Raw genomic sequence first — 19,441 nt, 5'->3', positions numbered from 1 at the left:
CGGTGGGCACCGCGGGGACTGGGGTGTTTTGTTGACCCCTTTAATCACATTTTGATTTAAAGTTTGTAAGTTTCCTTTAAACTTTGTTCTTGGTTTTACAGCTGACCTGAATTAGGGGCTGTGCCTGATTTATCCCAATTTTGTTGATTTGGTTTTCATTTAAAAGATTATCAAGAGTTCAAATCTCACAATGGCAAACTATGAAACAATGTAACTCCAGAACTGCTCCTTGTGGTACTCCACTTTTATACAGAGAAGATTAGCATGGCCCCTGCGCAAGGATGACACGCAAATTCGTGGGCCTAAATGGCCAAGTGGTTATGGTACTGGGTTTATAACCCTAAGATCAAGAGTTCAAATCTCACAATGGCAAACTATGAAACAATGTAACTTCATCTGAAACAGATGGAAACAGGTTTACTCAAAAGAGTATCAAGAGTTCAAATCTCACAATGGCAAACTATGAAACAATGTAACTTCATCTGAAACAGATGGAAACGTGTTTGTACTCGAAAGAGTTACATTACAGAAGCAGGTGACTTGAAAGAGTTACATCCTCTTAATGCTTGGCCTAAATAGCCAAGTGGTTATGGTACTGGCTTTGTAACCCCAAGATCAAGAGTTCAAATCTCACAATGGCAAAACTATGAAACAATGTAACTTCATCTGAAACAGATAGAAGTGTGTTTGTACTCAAAAGAGTTACAAAGGAACTGACTGAAACTTTTGCTTGGCCTAAATAGCCAAGTGGTTATGGTACTGGGTTTGTTAACCCCAAGATCAAGAGTTCAAATCTCACACTGGCAAAACTATGAAACAATGTAACTTCATCTGAAACAGATGGAAACAGGTTTGTACTCAAAAGAGTTACATCTTAGCTTGGCCTAATTAGCCAAGTGGTTATGGTACTGGGTTTGTAACCCCAAGATCAAGAGTTCAGATCTCACAATGGCAAACTATGAAACAATATAACTTCATCTGAAACAGATGGAAACAGGTTTACTCAAAAAGAGTATCAAGAGTTCAAATCTCACCATGGCAAATTATGGGTCTTGAGGTGGCCCAGGTGCGCGGTGGTCTTCCGTCTGAGCGTTCCCCTGTTCGGACGGAATTCCACATTGGCCCCAAGCCCCGAACCCTCCCTCGGGTGCTGGTGCCCCGCAATATGAGCCGCCTCGGGGACATGCCCTCTGTGCCTTTTGGCACGGCAAAGAGGAGCTTTTTGTACGGACTGCTGCTGCACACCTTCCATTTTCTCGCCCTTGTCCGTCGACCGGACACGCCCTGGCGTGCCTTGTTGCCGTCCGGCGGCGGAAGCCCCCGATGGGAGGCCCTCTACGGAGGTGTCCTCCCCCTTTCTATCGGAGACCTGGGTTGGAGGGTGTTGCATGCAGCAGTCCCTTATAATAAGAGGATGCATTGGTTCGCGGACTCTCAGGACACGTGCCCTTTTTGCGGTCTTGTGGAGTCCGTGGACCATGTATACATAGGGTGTTGTAGGCTGCACTCCCTTTTTAGTTATTTGAAAAACCTTTTATTGATGTTTTGTTTGCACTTCAGCCCCACGCTCCTGATCTATGGGCACCCGGTGCGGAAGGGGGTCGGGAAGGAGGAGGACCTCCTCGTGAACCTGCTCCTGGGCCTGGCCAAGTTGGCCATTAACAGGTCCAGGCAGCGGGCGATCGACGGGGGAGTCCCGCCCGATTGTTTGTCCCTCTTCCGCGGCTACGTTCGCTGCCGGATGTCCCTGGAGAAGGAGCACGCGGTGTCTGCTGGCACTCTCGAGGCCTTCCGTGCTCGGTGGGCACCGCGGGGACTGGGGTGTTTTGTTGACCCCTTTAATCACATTTTGATTTAAAGTTTGTAAGTTTCCTTTAAAACTTTGTTCTTGGTTTTACAGCTGACCTGAATTAGGGGCTGTGCCTGATTTATCCCAATTTTGTTGATTTGGTTTTCATTTAAAAGATTATCAAGAGTTCAAATCTCACAATGACAAACTATGAAACAATGTAACTTCATCTGAAAACAGATGGAAACAAGTTTGTACTCGAAAGAGTTTCAGCCAACTGTGGCACTGCTGCTGTCATCCTGGCTGTGGTCAGTTAATTCAACATATACCATAGATTAATTTCCCCCTTTCTATCGGGGACCTGGGTTGGAGGGTGTTGCATGCAGCAGTCCCTTATAATAAGAGGATGCATAGGTTCACGGACTCTCAGGACACATGCCCTTTTTGCGGTCTTGTGGAGTCCGTGGACCATGTATACATAGGGTGTTGTAGGCTGCACTCCCTTTTTAGTTATTTGAAAAACCTTTTATTGATGTTTTGTTTGCACTTCAGCCCCACGCTCCTGATCTATGGGCACCCGGTGCGGAAGGGGGTCGGGAAGGAGGAGGACCTCCTCGTGAACCTGCTCCTGGGCCTGGCCAAGTTGGCCATTAACAGGTCCAGGCAGCGGGCGATCGACGGGGGAGTCCCGCCCGATTGTTTGTCCCTCTTCCGCGGCTACGTTCGCTGCCGGATGTCCCTGGAGAAGGAGCACGCGGTGTCTGCTGGCACTCTCGAGGCCTTCCGTGCTCGGTGGGCACCGCGGGGACTGGGGTGTTTTGTTGACCCCTTTAATCACATTTTGATTTAAAGTTTGTAAGTTTCCTTTAAACTTTGTTCTTGGTTTTACAGCTGACCTGAATTAGGGGCTGTGCCTGATTTATCCCAATTTTGTTGATTTGGTTTTCATTTAAAAGATTATCAAGAATTCAAATCTCACAATGGCAAACTATGAAGCAATGTAACTTCATCTGAAACAGACCGAAACATGTTTGTACTCGAAAGAGTTACATCTTCTGGCTCCATCGACGCTGGCGAGTGCATCGTCCTCGGGGGGGATTTCAATTGCACCCTCGGGGTCCGGGACCGTCACGGTACCCCGCACTGCACGTGAGGTGTGAGTAAGTTGCGGGACCTGGTCAGGTCCTTCGACTTAGTGGACGTCTGGCGAAATCTCCATCCTGACTCCAGCGTGTTCACCTTTGTGTCACCTGGAGTCGGAGCGTCCAGACTCGACCGCCTTTACGTTTCGAAGGTGTACGTGTCCTGCATTCCGGCTGCTTCTATACAGCAGGTTCCGTGCACGGACCACCGTCTGGTGTGGGCGAAGCTCACTTCGTTCTGCGCTCGGACGGGGTCCGCGTACTGGCATTTTAATAACCTGTTGTTGGAAGACCAGCGGTTCCTGGACTCGTTCCGTCGCTTCTGGGCTGGCTGGAGAAGGAAGCGGGGAGGCCTCCCCTCCTTGAGGCTATGGTGGGACGTGGGCAAGACTCACGTCCGAGTTTTCTGTCAAGAGTACGCGAAGGGGTCGACAAAGAGACGCAAATCCAGGGTCGAGGAGTTGGAGAAGGAGGTGCTCGACCTGGAGGCACGTCTCCGTCAGCCCGACGCGGACCCGGCCCTGCGGTCGGTGTACGATGAGAAGAAGGGCGCGCTGCGGGACCTGCAACTGGTCGGGTCTCGGGGCGCGTTCGTGAGGTCGCGGATCTGTTTCCTTAAGGAGATGGACCTTGGCTCTCCCTTCTTCTACTCACTGGAAAAAAGGCACGGGGTCCGTAAGCAGCTCTTTACGCTGCTGGCCGACGACGGATCCCTTGTCTCGGATCCGGAGGGCATCAGGGCCATTGCCCGAGATTACTACACTGCCCTGTTCTCTCCGGATCCGTCCAGTGAGGAAGCTTGCAGAGTTTTGTGGGAGGACCTGCCGCAGGTCGGCCCGGAGTGCGCCGGAAAGCTCGACTCCCCTATAAGTCTGGGGGAGCTGACCGGCGCACTCGACGGTCTTTCTAGGGGCAAAACCCCGGGACTAGACGGGCTGACCGTGGAGTTCTTCAGGGCGTTCTGGGACGTCTTGGGGAGCGACTTCGCGGGGGTCCTGGGGGAGAGCATTGCTACCGGGGAGATGCCCCTATCGTGGCGCAGGGCCGTGATTGCCCTGCTGCCGAAGAAGGGGGATCTCCGCCTTCTTAAAAACTGGCGCCCGGACTCCCTCCTCAGCACGGACTACAAAATCTTCGCCCGAGCCATGTCTTCTCGGCTCGGCACCGTGCTGGACCACATGATCCACCCTGACCAGTCCTACACCGTCCCGGACCGAACCATTTATGATAACATCCATCTGGTCCGGGACATCATCCACCATTCCCAGAGGGCTGGTCTGTCGAGCGCATTCCTGTCTCTCGATCAGGAGAAGGCGTTCGACAGGGTGGATCACGAATACTTACTCGGAACTCTGCGAGCTTTCGGGTTCGGGACGCATTTTGTCGCCCGGATCCGACTTCTGTACACCGCCGCGGAGTGTCTAGTGAAGGTTAACGGGTCCCTGACGGTGCCCCTTCGCTTTGGGAGAGGGGTACGTCAGGGCTGCCCCCTGTCTGGCCAGTTGTATTCTATTTGCGTGGAGCCTTTCCTGCGCCTCTTGCGGAGGAGGTTGTCGGGATTGGTTCTGCGCGGGCCGGGCATCGGGGTGGTCCTTTCGGCTTACGCCGATGACGTGCTCCTTATGTTTAGTGACCCGGCTGACCTGCGGAGGATGTGCGAGTGCCAGGAGGTCTACTCTGCCGCTTCTTCTGCCAGGATCAACTGGGGTAAATGTTCTGGACTCCTGGTCGGTCAGTGGCAGATGGATCCCCTACCCGAGGAGCTCAGGCCTTTCACCTGGAGCAGGACCAGCCTCCTCTACCTGGGGGTCCATCTCTGCCCCGCTGAGGAATCCTGGCCGGCAAACTGGCAGGAACTGGAGACGAAAGTCACCGCTCGCCTGCGGCGCTGGACAGGACTGCTCCGAGTGCTATCTTACCGAGGTCGAGTTCTGGTCATAAACCAGCTGATCGCCGCCATGTTGTGGTATCGGCTGGTCACTTTGACCCCTCCCCCGGACTTTGTCACAAGAATCCAGAAATTGTTAGTCGACTTCTTCTGGGACAAAAGATTGCACTGGGTCGCTGCCGAGGTTCTGAGTCTCCCGCTTAGGGAGGGTGGTCAGGCGCTAGTGTGCCTACGCACACAGGTGGCGACTTTCCACCTTCAGACCCTGCAGCGATACCTCTACGTCGGGCCTCCTCCTAGATGGTGTGCCCTGATGACGTATTTCTTCTGTCAGGTGCACGGCCTGAATTATGACGTGCAGCTCCTGTTTATAGAACAGAGGGGCCTCGGTGGCTCCTTGCAGGCATTGCCCGTCTTTTACCAGGACCTGATCAAAGTCTGGAAAGTGGTCGCCTCGCGAAGCAGCTCTCCCCCGTCAGGAGTAGCGGCTATCGTCAGAGAGCCGCTGCTCAGGAATCCGCCACTCCGTCCCTTTCAGTGGTTGGCGGAGGGGAGGGCTGTGGCCGCAGGGGTGACCAGGATCGGGGACGTGCTGGGTGGCGGAGGACTGGGCTGGATGCTCCCGCAGGAGTTGGTGCGACGCGCGTCTGTGAGTGTCCAGGTCGCAGCCGATGCCATCCAAGACCGGAGAACGGTCGTGCTCGGACCCGACGTTATTTTAGGTCTTGAGGTAGCCCAGGTGCGCGGTGGTCTTCCGTCTGAACGTTCCACTGTTCGGACGGAATTCTACATTGGCCCCAAGCCCCGAACCCTCCCTCGGGTGCTGGTGCCCCGCAATATGAGCCGCCTCGGGGACATGCCCTCTGTGCCTTTTGGCACAGCAAAGAGGGGCTTTTTGTACGGACTGCTGTTGCACACCTTCCATTTTCTCGCCCTTGTCCGCCGCCCGGACACGCCCTGGCGTGCCTTGTTGCCGTCCGGCAGTGGAGGCCCCCGATGGGAGGCCCTCTACGGAGGTGTCCTCCCCCTTTCTATTGGGGACCTGGGTTGGAGGGTGTTGCATGCAGCAGTCCCCTATAATAGGAGAATGCATAGGTTCACGGACTCTCAGGACACGTGCCCTTTTTGCGGTCTTGTGGAGTCCGTGGACCATGCATATATAGGGTGTTGTAGGCTGCACTCCCTTTTTAGTTATTTGAAAAACCTTTTATTGATGTTTTGTTTGCACTTCAGCCCCACGCTCCTGATCTATGGGCACCTGGTGCGGAAGGGGGTCGGGAAGGAGGAGGACCTCCTCGTGAACCTGCTCCTGGGCATGGCCAAATTGGCCATTAACAGGTCCAGGCAGCGGGCGATCGACGGGGGAGTCCCGCCCTATTGTTTGTCCCTCTTCCGCGGCTACGTTCGCGGCCGGATGTCCCTGGAGAGGGAGCACGCGGTGTCTGCTGGCACTCTCGAGGCCTTCCGTGCCCGGTGGGCACCGCGGGGACTGGGGTGTTTTGTTGACCCCTTTAATCACATTTTGATTTAAAGTTTGTAAGTTTCCTTTAAACTTTGTTCTTGGTTTTACAGCTGACCTGAATTAGGGGCTGTGCCTGATTTATCCCAATTTTGTTGATTTGGTTTAATTGTTTTCATTTAAAAGATTATCAAGAGTTCAAATCTCACAATGGCAAAACTATGAAACGATGTAACTTCATCTGAAACAGATAGAAACGGGTTTGTACTCGAAAGAGTTACATCCTCTTAACCTTCCTAACCCGACTGCTACATCTTGGTGCACCCCGGACATCCATAGCTCAGGTGTAGGCAGCCTGCTGACTGTGATGTCCTGTCAATGATGAATTTGGCAGCCGTCCTCTGGAGACCTGGAGGGCCCCGGCCTACTTTGGATATCCTGCTGTGGACCAGGTGCAGCTGGAAATGATGGGGTCACAGGAAAGGGGGATTTGGATCAGCCCGACATTCCCGGAGTCACTTGGGTGGACGGCCCCAGAGTGGAGAGCTGCTGGTCCTCCTCCCTCTGGGTGCCCGACAGCCCCTGGCTAAGTCCTTGAAGAGTAAGGGAATCTCGAGTGAGATTGAGCTGCCCCACACCCCTCTCAGTTTGACAATGCTGCAGGTCAACTATGGCATCAGCGATGGAGTTCAGCGCATGCAGCAGTGCAAGACCAATGTCCTGGACCAAGGTATACATGGTGGTTGCTATCCTGCCAGTACTGACCTCGGTGCATTGGCATGACAACGCTTTCACCTCAGACTGAAGATAGAAGGACTCCTCCATCGTCCCCTGTAATCTGAGGAGCGCACCAGACATCCCTTCCTGAGGTTCCTGTGATTGTCTTTTGCAGTGGTACCAACCGATTGAGGACTGAGTCCAGATGTTCTTCATCTGACTCGGACTCAGTAGATTCCTTGCCTCCAGCAGTTCTCCAAGTGCCAGTGACCAAAGGTGTCCCTGCCTCCACCTGCGGAGGAACAGATTGTGTGCTGTGCTCACCAGATTGTGATCGCGAGGCTGCTTTACATCTAGGTCCCACTGAGATGTGTGTCAGTGCGCTGTTGAGGGTGTGGGTGAGCTGTGACGGGTCTTCAATGGTGCTGTCCCCAGGGCCCTCATCCGAGGTGCTCTTGGCGCTGGAATTGGGGGTCAATGTTGCCTGAGGGTGACATGTCGGATGTGCCTTGGACAGAAAATGGAGATTATTCATGCTTGGCAGCTGCATAGAACACAGAACAATGGATTCAGAGTAGCGTTGAGAGAGGGATCATGTGGTGCAGGAACCTCATGTGGGTGTTTGCCGCTGACCTCGCCATCACTGCAGGAATGGTCCATGTCCTTGCCGGTCAACTCCAATGCACGGCTCTTGAATGGAGTCAGGACTTTTGGTGTCCGGCACACTTCCCCGCCACCCCCCACCTCCCCCCTGTCTGGGACCTCTCCTGGTGATTGTGTGCGATTTTGTCCTGCATAAAGACAAACAGAGAGAATGTGAGCAAGGCACATACGTGTGTGCTGATTGAAATTGTTGTGGTCACTTTGACAAATGGACCACAGGAGTCTCAGGTACAGGTCACGATCGTTTATTCGAGCAATTGCAAGGGGAGAACCATCTCAATGCAGCTTGAGACAGTACTCTGCTAAATTACAAGTGTTCAACATATTTATACATTATTAGTCATGTACAAGAACAGTTTCCAGATTCCGATCTCGTCAACATATAGGCTTACATTAAACAGACATCTCTGGTAACACGTACATGCATTGTATGTCCCTATTTTCACCCAGGCAGAGACCTTCCCTCCTACCTAAACTAGGACCATCTGTTCTTTCCCTATCTGTTGTAAAAAGGCTCAATCTTAGTTGTTTTTTACAACCTAAGTCTCCAGACTGACTCCCAGGGCCTTGCTGGTGATTGCAAACTCTGAGGGTGTACAAAGTTTGAGAGTGTATAAGGTTCATCTGGTGCTTTTTCACTGTTTATGTACTTGCAGGCACTGGCTGCTTGGAAATTCCAACAGTATCATTCCCTTACAATGAATTCTCCCTTACCATAAATACTTTCTCTCCCCTAACAGAGTCATGGACGGGATGAAGAGGCTCTCCCAGAGGTGATGAGGCCAGATGAAGATGTGAGGTTGTGTGTGAGAGAGTGAGTGGTGATGTCCTTTGAGCTGACAGTGAGATGCCAATGAATGTGTGATGGGCTTGTGAGTGGGTGAGTTGACATTGGTGTGATGGTTGATTTACCCTGGCAGCACAGATGAGATCATTCATCTGTTTTCTGCACTGGATGGCCGACCTCTTCTGTGCAACCTTGGCACTGACCACCTCTGCCACCATCTCCCAAGCTGGAGTGGTGAGACTGATGGACCTCCTGCGGCTAGAGAGGGGTTAGAGGACTTTGTGGTGGGTCTCCAGGGCATCCAAAAGGTGTTCCAGGGATGTGTCACTGAATTGGGGGGGGGGGGCCTGCAATCTTCTTGGCTTTTGGGCCCATGTCTTCACTGGAGCAGTCCCGGGCTGCAAGTATTGAGAACTGTGGGTGTGGCTGCAGTTTAAATATGGTGCACAGCGTGAGGAAGCAGCAAGGTAACAGCGTGTTGGGCCAATCAGAGGCCGGCCGCCAGTAATCTGGCGTGTTTCCCATGACTGCATAATTTATGATGCGGGAAGGGTAGGTTACTGCACGCAAACCCGCCATTGCAGCTTGCGGGTAGAACGTCTTTTTCTCACGCCCGCTACTGCACTTAGTGCAAGTCTGGGATGATTCCGCCCATCGTCTCAGGATAACAGGTCTGCCATTTAGGGCTGAGACGAGGAGAAATTTCTTCACTCGAGGGGTTCTGAATCTTTGGAATTCTCAAATCCGAGAGGAGTCTGGATGTTCAGGCGTTGAGTGTATTCAAGACTGAGGTTAATAGATTTTTGGGAAGTAAGAGGATCAACAGATTTGGAGATGGGTCGGGAAAGTGAAGCTGAGGTAGAAGATCAATCATGGTCTTACAGAAGGGCTGAGCACGCTAGAGAAGCCATGAAGCCAACTCCTGCCCTGTTTCTCATGCTCTTACCACTAGATCAGAGGGCGGATTTGCTCTGATGATCTAATCCCAGCCCAAACATATCATTTGCATTTGCACTCTCAGTAGGATGGGTGCTTTTTATCCTCTGCTTCTTTAAGCAGTATTAAGGATAGAAGTTAAAAGGAATGTAAAACTGTAAAACTGTTTCTTCATCAAATTTTGATTCCACTCCCGACAGATCCGTTGGATTTGTGTCCAGTCATGTGATCCGAATTTCATGTCTACGGTCTCTGGAACGAATGGGTTTGATGCAGCGAATGGTCAGGAAACCCATCTTAGGGAAGAATTTCACCCCCCCTGCCTGGGGGGAAGTGCAGGAGCGGCGCGGGCAGGCTCATATCCAATCAGCACCCCCGATCGAGGGCGCGCTGCCATTTTATGTGGGCGGGCCAATTAAGGGCCGCCCAGCGTGACATCCACCAGGAAGCGCTATGCGCTCCCTGTGTGGGCGCGGGCGGGGGGGGGGGGTGGGATTTCCTTAGCTGGGAGTGCGCTCTTTCGCATAAGCGCACGACAGAGTGCACTCATCTCCCCGAGGCTAAGTGCTGCCTCAGGGAGATCAGCTCCAAATGTAAAAATGGTAAAGGCACAAGAACAATATTTCCCTGACATGTCCCCTCATGTGACACTGTCGCATGAGTTGCGCCATGTCCATCACTTTAAATCAAACATTTATTACATTTTTAAGAACCTACATGAAACACCATCCCGCCGGTGGATGAGGGTCGATGCTTTTTCTGAAGCCCGCCAACCCTAAGGCTAGACAGTCAGGCCTAGTAATGAGGTTAATGACTTTGTCAATGGCCTCAATAGGCCGTTGACAGGTTGGTGGGTGCACAGCTGATTTGGCTGTGCCCCCGCCGAACTGAAAATTGAGATGACGCGGGGTGATGTCAGGGGTTCCGCCCGACGTCAATCCGTGTCATTTTACGCGTCAACGATTAGGCCCCACCCCCACCCGCGCCCCCCCCAACCCCCACCGCCCCCCCCACCCCCTCTTGCCGACCTAAAGACCCTGCCCTTAATTATTTAGCTCAAAATACAAACGCTAGGCTTTAAGTAACTGAGACAGGTGACAAAATTAAGTGGTGTTCACCAGAACAATCACAAACGCGTACGATAACCAACAGCCAGTAGCTCAACCAGTTGTAATATTAAAACTTTTCCCAGTTTTGATGAAGGCTTATTGATCTGTAACGTTAATTCTGTTTATCTCTCCACAGTTGCTACTTGACCTTCTAAGTATTTCCAGCATTTTCTGTTCTTAGGTGATATTATACAATATGAAAGAGCTTTGTTTTTTTCAGGTTCACAGAGGACTCCATTTTGTGATGGGGAAGAGTGCTGCACCCATTAGCAAAACATGCTTTGATGCAATAAAAATAATTCGCCATTCTATTGATTCTCCACAATTATGTATCATACTCTCTGCCACCCAAGTTAAATAATGGGCTAAATTATGGCATCCAGGGAAACATTTTAAGGGCAACATTTATGTCACAATTCATGTAAGCAAATAAAATAAAACCTTGAGTGAAAATGCAACCAAAAGCAAAACCTTGCCTCATTTCTTATCATTTAACCTCAAAGCTTAAGCGAAAACTTAACCAACACGTGAGAAGAGATTTCCATGAAATGACCACAAGTAGGCCTATACTTCTGAGAATCAGAGCTTCTGTTTATGAGCTCCTTATCGTGTGTGAGAGGCAAACTGTGATCAGGCAGAAGAGATCAAAGATAGTGCAGACCCAGTTTTGAACCAAAGGCAGTGTGAGCTCATGTCTGTCTATTTGGTTGTTTCTCAGTTTTGAGTCTACGGAAAGGCTGTCAGTTAGGTTGTCAACATTTTTCTGGACATATTCTTACATGTCTCATCACATGACTCCCTGCCTCATTCAACTCTGCACCCACCTACCCCCCACCCACATTCCTGCCATTAGTCGCCCAACATGGCCATCCTGATGTACCACCAGCTGGAAAGAAAGTCATTACCTGTTATGATTCTTGACTGTTAGTTAATCAGTGCTTTTGCCCATATCCAATATTATTATTAATGGTAAGCAAAATGTTCAAATAATTTTTTCTTAAAAGCACAAGTCATTCATTGGTTGCTCACAAGAGAACGATCTTTAATTCTTGGAGACTCCATGGTAATCCTGCACGTTTGGCAATGTCAGCCTCAGTCAAAGGCCAACTTCCCAGTTAAGTGTATAGTGACTCAATGGAAAATAACGTTAGTACAAACTGTCTAATCTAAGGGAACTTCCACAAAACTGAAGACTCAGCCAAGCACCAAAGGAAAGGAGTGGAGTCAAATTGGCTCAGAATTCAGGAGCAGCAGGCAGAAATTCCAGCAGAGCAATTCTCCTAGGAAAACAAAAGGGAATTTCCCTTTGGGTAATTTCTATAGCAATTAGATATGGTGGAATGGGATTTACTTCTGCCTACAGAGGCAGAAAACTTTCCCAGTAAAAACTTTCCCTTTGTTACTTGCAAAGTAATTCCAGAGATTTATTTCGTCATATCTAAAAGTGAAACTTTCTTCAAAAAGTTGCAAGCAGGTGGAAAGAACAGCCTCTGAAGGTCGAGAGATTCAAGGCAAATCGGGGAAGGATTACTTTAGTGAGATGGAAAGATATTCAAAATGATGAAAAAGCAGGGAACTAAAATTTGGCTATAAAATGGTGGAACAGAGTTGGTGGGCCAAATGCTTTAGGTTTTTTAAATGAATGTCACTCTTGTCCTTATCCCTCCTTCCAACTTGTATGGCCTAGATTTTCCTCACCTTATATCGCCTCACTTTCAAGTGGAAGGCTGCAAGGACATGATAAACATCAAGTTAATAATTATACCTTGAACGGAGGAAGGTTAGATGGTGTGGAAGAGCGGAGCGATTTGAGGAGACTTCAGGTTGATAGGACATTGAAAGCAACACCTCAAGCGGATAAAACTATGTTCAGGTTCAGACTGCACTATAAAAAGATTGCTTTTAGAAAATAACATAAAAACATAAGAAATAGGAGCTGGAGTGGGCTTTCTGGACCTTTGCGTCTGCTCCACCATTTAGTAAAATAAAATGGTTGATCTTCTGCTTCAACTGAAGACCTATGCTCCTGAACTTGCCGCGCCCCTAGCCAAGCTGTTCCAGTACAGCTACAACACTGGCATCTACCCGGCTACGTGGAAAACTGCCCAAGTATGCCTTGTACACAAAAAGCAGGACAAATCCAACGTGGCCAATCACCACCCCATCAGTCTACTCTCGATCATCAGTAAAGTAAGGGAAGGGGTCATCAACAGTACTATCAAGCAGCACTGGCTTAGCAATAACCTGCTCGCTGACGCTCAGTTTGGGTTCCGCCAGGGCTCATTGCAGCCTTGGTTCAAACATGAACAAAAGAGCTTAACTCCCGAGGTGAGGTGAGAGTGACTGCCCTTGACATCAAGGCCGCATTTGACTGAGTGTGGCATCAAGGAGCCCCAGCAAAACTGGAGTCGATGGGAATCAGGGGGAAAACTCTCCAATGGTTGGAGTCATACCTAGCGCAAAGGAAGATGGTTGTGGTTGTTGGAGGTTAGTCATCTCAGCTCCAGGACATCACTGCAGGAGTTCCTCAGGGTAGTGTCCTAGACCCAACAATCTTCAGCTGCTTCATCAATGACCTTCCTGCCATCATAAGGTCAGAAGTGGGGATGTTCACTGATGATTGTACAATGTTCAGCAGCATTTGTGCCTCCTCTGATACTGAAGCAGTCCACGTCCAATTGCAGCAAGACCTGGACAATGTCCAGGCTTCGGCTGACAAGTGGCAAGTAACATTCATGCCATAAAAGTGCCAGCAATGACCATCTCTAACAAGAGAGAAGCTAACCAGCACCACCACACCCCACCCCCCCCGCCCCCCCATGATGTTCAATGGCATTAACATCACTGAATTTCCCCACTATCAACATCCTGGGGGTTACCATTGACCAGAAACTGAACCGGACTAGCCATATAAATACTATGGCTACAAGAGCAGGTCAGAGTCTAGGAATCCTGTGATGAGTAACTCACCTCCTGACTGCCCAAAGCCTGTCCACCCTCTACAAGACACAAGTCAGGAGTGTGATAGAATACTCCCCACTTGCCTGGATGAGTGCAGCTCCCACAACACTCAAGAAGCTTGACACCATCCAGGACAAAGCATCCCTCTTGATTGGCACCCCATCCACAAACATTCACTCCTCCCACCACCAATGCACAGTAGCCACAGTGTGTGTCATTTACAAGATGCACTGCAGGAATTCACCCAGGCTCCTTTGGAGCACCTTCCAAACCCACAAACACTTGCATCTAGAAGGACAAGAGCAGCAGATAGATGGGAACACTATCACTTGCTAGTTCCCCTCCAAGTCATTCACCATCGTGACTTGGAAATATATCACCGTTCCTTCACTGTCACTGGGTCAAAATCCTGGATCTCCCTCCCTAACAGCACTGTAGGTGTACCTACACCACATGGACTGCAGTGGTTCAAGAAGGCAGGTCACCACCACCTTCTCAAGGCAACTTGGGATGGGCAATAAATGCTGGCCCAGCCAGCAAAGCCCATATTCCGTGAATGAATAAAAAAAAACTCCCCCTCCCTGCTTCCTCCCCAGGTCATTTAATTGCTTTAGAAACCAAAATCTATTGACCTTCTTCTTGAATATACTCAATCACCTGATCATCCATAACTCTCTGGGTTAGAGAACTCCAAAGATTCACAGTCTTTTGAGTGAAGAAATTTCTTCTCACATCAGTCTTAAATGATCAATCTCTCACTCTGCGGCTGTGACCCTGTGTTCTAGCTTACCCAGCCAACAGAAGTATTTTCTCAGCATCTAGCCCCTTAAGAATTTTATATATTTCAGTGAGATCACCTCTCATTCTTCTAAACTCCAAGCCTAGTCTACACATCTCTCCTCATGTAATAACACCCTCATCACAGGAACTAGTCCAGTGAACCTTTGTTATACTCCCTCTAAGGCAAGTATGTTCTTTCTCAGGTAAGGAGACAAAACCATACATGATGCTCCAGTTGTGGTCTCACCATTGTCCTGTATAATTATAGTTGAGTTGCCACTCGTCAAAGGTTGGCTTGGAATCTCCATGAGTTGAAGATTAACCTTCAGGACACCGTGGTGTGTAATCATGTAGAAAAAACATTGGGACATTTAAAAAAAATGTTTATTTTTTTGTCATTTTCTTTGAAGATTTCTCTTCACCCGATATAAAGATATTGAAAATAGGGAAAAAAAGGCTACTGGCTGACAGTCAAGCATCATCCAATCGGTGTTGGAAGGCAGTGTGTCACATGGATGAATGAGTTGGCTCACTAATGGCTGGAGCATGAGGCAAGTCACGTGATGAAACCTCCAGGAATACATTTAATCACAGCTGGTAACGCTAAATTGTAGTAAGACCTTTTATACTCTTCTACTCCAGTCCCATTTGTAACAAAGGGACAGAATAAATTTTCCACCCCAGTGCTTGCCGATGCTCAGGTCTCTCCCCCGTACCCTCTTCCCTCTCTCACTTCCTGGCTATGTGTTACAAGTGGCTGAAGTTCTGATGTGGGAAACAGTCAGATTTTCAGCAGAGTGCACTATCACAGTCCATGCTTTATGCTGTTTCCTCCCCCCCACCCACATCACCCTGCACCCTTCACCCACCCCCACCATTTTTCCCTGGTTTAGGTTGATTTAAAAATGGTTAAATTTCTAAGTTCTTCCAGTTCTAATGATAGACCACTGAGCTGAAACGCTAACATATATGGGAGTGATATCCAGGCCAGGCCAGGCAATGATGCCACAATTGATCAACCGCTTGGGTTTTTATGATATTCCAGCAGCTTTTCAAGTCACTTCCCCTAATACTAACCCCCAATGACCAGGTCAATTGAACACAATTGGAAAACCTGCATAGTGGAATTCAAACTCACAACCTCTGAGTTGTTACAACCCATATTTACACAAAAGCAAATTACTACGGCTGCTGATAGCCTGAAATATAAGCAGAAAATGCTGGACACACTCAGCCGGTCGGGCTGCATCTGTGGAGAAAGACACAGAGTCAACCATTTAAGTCGATGACCTTTCATCAGAACTGGTAAAAATTAGAAATGTAACAGACTTTAAGCAGGTACCCAGGGGTGGGGAAAGATAGGTGCGGATGGAGAAGACGAAAGTACAAAAGAGGACGTCGGTGATAGGATGAAGTCAGCAGAAATTAAATGACAATAGAGATGATGGTACAAGGCAAACAGAGATGGTTATGGGACAAGTAAAGGAAGGGAAGATAGGTCCAGGGAAGATGTAAATGGGTAAAGCACCTGCCGCCCATAAAAGAGAGCAGTGGTTATGATCTGAAATTGTTAAACTCGATGTTGTGTCTGGAAGGCTGTAAAGTACCTAATCAAAAGATGAGGTGATGTTCCTCAAGCTTCCATTGAACTTCATTGGGGCAGTGGAAGAGGCCGAGGACAGAGCGGTCAGAGTGGGAGAAGGATGGAGGATTATTCTCACTCAGAAGGAGTGATTGACCAATTCAATAACCATTTCCCCTTGACATTCAACGGCATTACCATTACTGAATCCCTCACTATCAGCATCCTTGAGGGGTTTACTATTAGTTGTATTGTCACAGCTGATCACCATGTTGTGTTATGCTGCCATCGTTGTGGTGTCTCAATTATGACATCTTGAGATTTGTATGTTTAAACATGAACCTTTATTGTTAATTTTTAACCATGTACAGATCCCAGTTATTGTCATGCATGGTGCTGCTATCTCCATACAGGTAGGTTGCTTCTAGAGTGTTCTTGCTGAGACTATTACCATGCGACTCTTTGCATCACACCATGGGCAGTGCTATTTTCCAGTCCCGCATTAACCCTTGCCCTGCTGAGCAGCTTTACATTACAATGGCATGCAGATACATACTACAACACTATTGGTCAGAAACTTAACTGGACCAGCAATATAAACATTGTGGCTACAAAAGCAGGTCAGAGGTTGGGAATTTTACAGAAGGTAACTCACCTCCTGACTCCCCAAAGCCTGCCCACTATCTACAAGGCAAAAGTCAGGAGTGGGATGGAATACTCTCCACTTGCCTGGATGAGTGCAGTTCCAACAATATCTAAGAGGAGGTTGATACCATTCAAGGCAAAGCAGCCCATTTGACTAGTATCCCATTCACCACCTTAAACATTCAGTCCCTCCAGCACTGACGCAGAGTGGCAGCAGTGTGTACCAAGTACAAGATACACTGCAGCAACTTGCCAAAGATCTTTCGCTAGCAACTTCTAATCCTGTGGCTTCTACTACCTAGGAGGACAAGGGCAGCAGGCACATTGGAACACCATCACCTGGAAGTTCCCCTCCAATCCACACACCATCCTGACTTGGGAATATATCGCAGTTCCTTCACTGTCGCTGGGTCAAAATCCTGGAAACTCCTTCCTTAACAGCACTGCGGGTGTACCTACACCACATGGACTTCAGCGGTTCAAGAAGGCAGCTCACCACCACTCCTCAAGGGTAATTAGGAATGGACAATAAACGTTGGCCTAGCCAGTGACCTTCACATCCCAAGAACGAATAAAAAAAGAATTCAAATAACAGTTCGCTGACACTGTTTGTTTGTTACTGACCTCAAAATGAGGCCCATTTTATACAGACTACTAGCTGTTTGGAGGGCGACCTGCCCCAGATGAAAAGCTTATGTCCTTCCATGATTTGAGAATGTAATCAGGCTTTTGCTAGAGAACAATGTTGTCTCAAAGATTCTTGATTCACTTTGAATCATGAAAGATTTTGTAGTGATCCTGGATTTGTTGAGGGACATATGACAGTCAGACACACCAAAAGGTTGGAGAGAAACCTTTTTACAGTACTTGGATAATAAAGATTGTCACCCTCCATGTTTGGAATGGACGGTATGATTTTTGAATGGGTGGTCTGGAAATTCCCACAACAATTTGACTTATCGGCTCTCTCCTGCACACTAAGATGCAGAGGAGTTTGGTTTTAAGAACTTTTCTTTCAAAGAATTTTCATCAGCAGCCAAGTGCCACCAGAACTGGAGTCATATCCTGAACCCCCTACTCTGTCCCCTTGCGCCCCCACCACCACTCCTAGATTGGGGCATGGTAAAAGTGGTAACTCCAAATATGAAACTACAGGGTATGTTTAGAAAGATGAGTACTAAACTGAGTTTTTAGAAGAGTTAAAGTGAAAATAAATCAACAGGATGCCTCCTGTCTCTTAAATCTGGTAGATAATCACACTTTTCAGAGATGCTATCTCAAATGGAGCACACAGATGGCTACCTAAGGTTGGTGTGTGTCACCACATCCTTGCTGAAATGTCAGCTTGGGTTTTTCCATTGCTTTTGGATGGTCTTACTTAACAGGCAAAATTATGGCTAGGAAGGCACATTGACTGACGACAAACAATGCGCCTGGCTTCACTATTGACGGGCAGGGTCTCGAGGGGTCCCTGGGCGCCCAGGGCAGGCAACGAACCCAGTGAGACTGGGGATGTGGAGGTCCTGCCGATCTTAGCAACAGGGCCTCGTTTAAATAAAAGTAATGTTGATGCTGCTCCAACATTGGAATGGGCCGGGATGGCTGCTCGGCCAGTGGGCAGGAGGCAGTGGTAACCTGAGGGCTGGAGGCCACAAGTGGGGGGGCCCATGTGAATAGTTCCTGACAATCAGTGTGGCTGGCGAAAACAATTACAAGAATCAGTCAAGATTGGGTTAACAAGGGGACAAGCCGGGAAGGAAGCAGGATCAGTAGGGCTAGTCGATTCCTACTTATTTTAAGTACATCCCCACACCACCCCCCGCTACCCTGGTTTCTGCAAGGTGGGGGCAGTTAAAATCAGGGGCACTTAGTAAGGTGAACGCTGAAGCTCTTTCTGCTTGTTGTTGCTGAGTTTCCTAGTGAAGGACAACAATGTTGGGACAGTGAAGTTACTCCCTCTCTGTTTTGTGAAAGACCATTTATGCCATTTCTCAAGGATCTTCTGCCAAGGTTAGTAGTGAGCCTCTATGGAAAAACAAGTCTTAAATGTCAGTCTGTTTTTATGTCCACCACCCCTCTTTGTTCGTCAGGGACCAGGTCATATTTGAACAAAAGTCACATTCAGTATTTGTCTTTGATGTGTGCCCCATCTCATTCTTGCGTTGATTATGTGTTTTGTCTTTAATATAATGGTTGCCCCTCTTAGATTTTTTACCTTCCTTTCTCCTCCTGAACTCTTTTGGATTATGGTAGAACACAGGCCAGAATTTTCTAGCCCTGCCACAACGTGATGCCTCGCGGAGAATGAGGTGAGCCATTCAAACGTTCATTGACTTTGGCGGGAACAGAAGATCCCCCTGGCGGGAGGGGCCGGAAAATTCTGGCCATGGTTCCATAGGCACCATCCAACTCTCTAGTGCCTTGCTTGAGTGATCATTCTTTGCCTGCAGGCCTGGCTCAAACCCACCTTCCTTGCAAGCGTTCCATCAGACGGACAACATGGCTGAGCCGATTGAAGTATTTGAGATGATTGAAGGATTTGATAGGGCAGATATAGAGGAACCATGTCCTCTGAATTGGGAGCCTCAACCAAGGGCGCAAAACCTTAGACTAGTGCAAGGCCTTTCAGGGATGATGTCAGAAGGCGTACAAGGGATGGTGGAATCTGGAATTCTCTTACCCATAAAGGGGTAAAGGACCAATTGCAAATTTCAAAGTTATAATTGATAGATTTTTACTAGGTAAGGGTATTAAGAGTCAAGGAAGCGGGTAGATGGGTTTTCAGAAACAAATGGCCATGATTTAACCGATGGAAGAACAGGTTTGAGGGACTGAATGGTCATCTACTGTTCCTATGCTACTATGAAAGCAGAAACCCGGGCTGAATTTGTTTCTCTCCTTAGCAAAATAGTGCTTTAGGCCAGATTACTCAGCACAGATTGCAGATAACCTGGTACTTTACATTGTGCATCATTTTATGCAT

The 19,441-nt window shown here is 48.7% G+C and overlaps 1 pseudogene; it reads left to right on the top strand.

The window, feature by feature from the left end:
• Positions 1–221: 221 nt before the first annotated feature.
• LOC121282657 lies at positions 222–316 on the top strand (annotated as a pseudogene).
• The last annotated feature ends 19,125 nt before the right edge of the window (positions 317–19,441 follow it).

The sequence above is a fragment of the Carcharodon carcharias genome, chromosome 9 (genome assembly GCF_017639515.1).
Source record: "Carcharodon carcharias isolate sCarCar2 chromosome 9, sCarCar2.pri, whole genome shotgun sequence".
Taxonomy (NCBI): Eukaryota; Metazoa; Chordata; class Chondrichthyes; order Lamniformes; family Lamnidae; genus Carcharodon; species Carcharodon carcharias.
The sequence above is the reverse complement of the archived record's forward strand: the minus strand, read 5'-3'. Positions and strand labels throughout refer to the sequence as shown.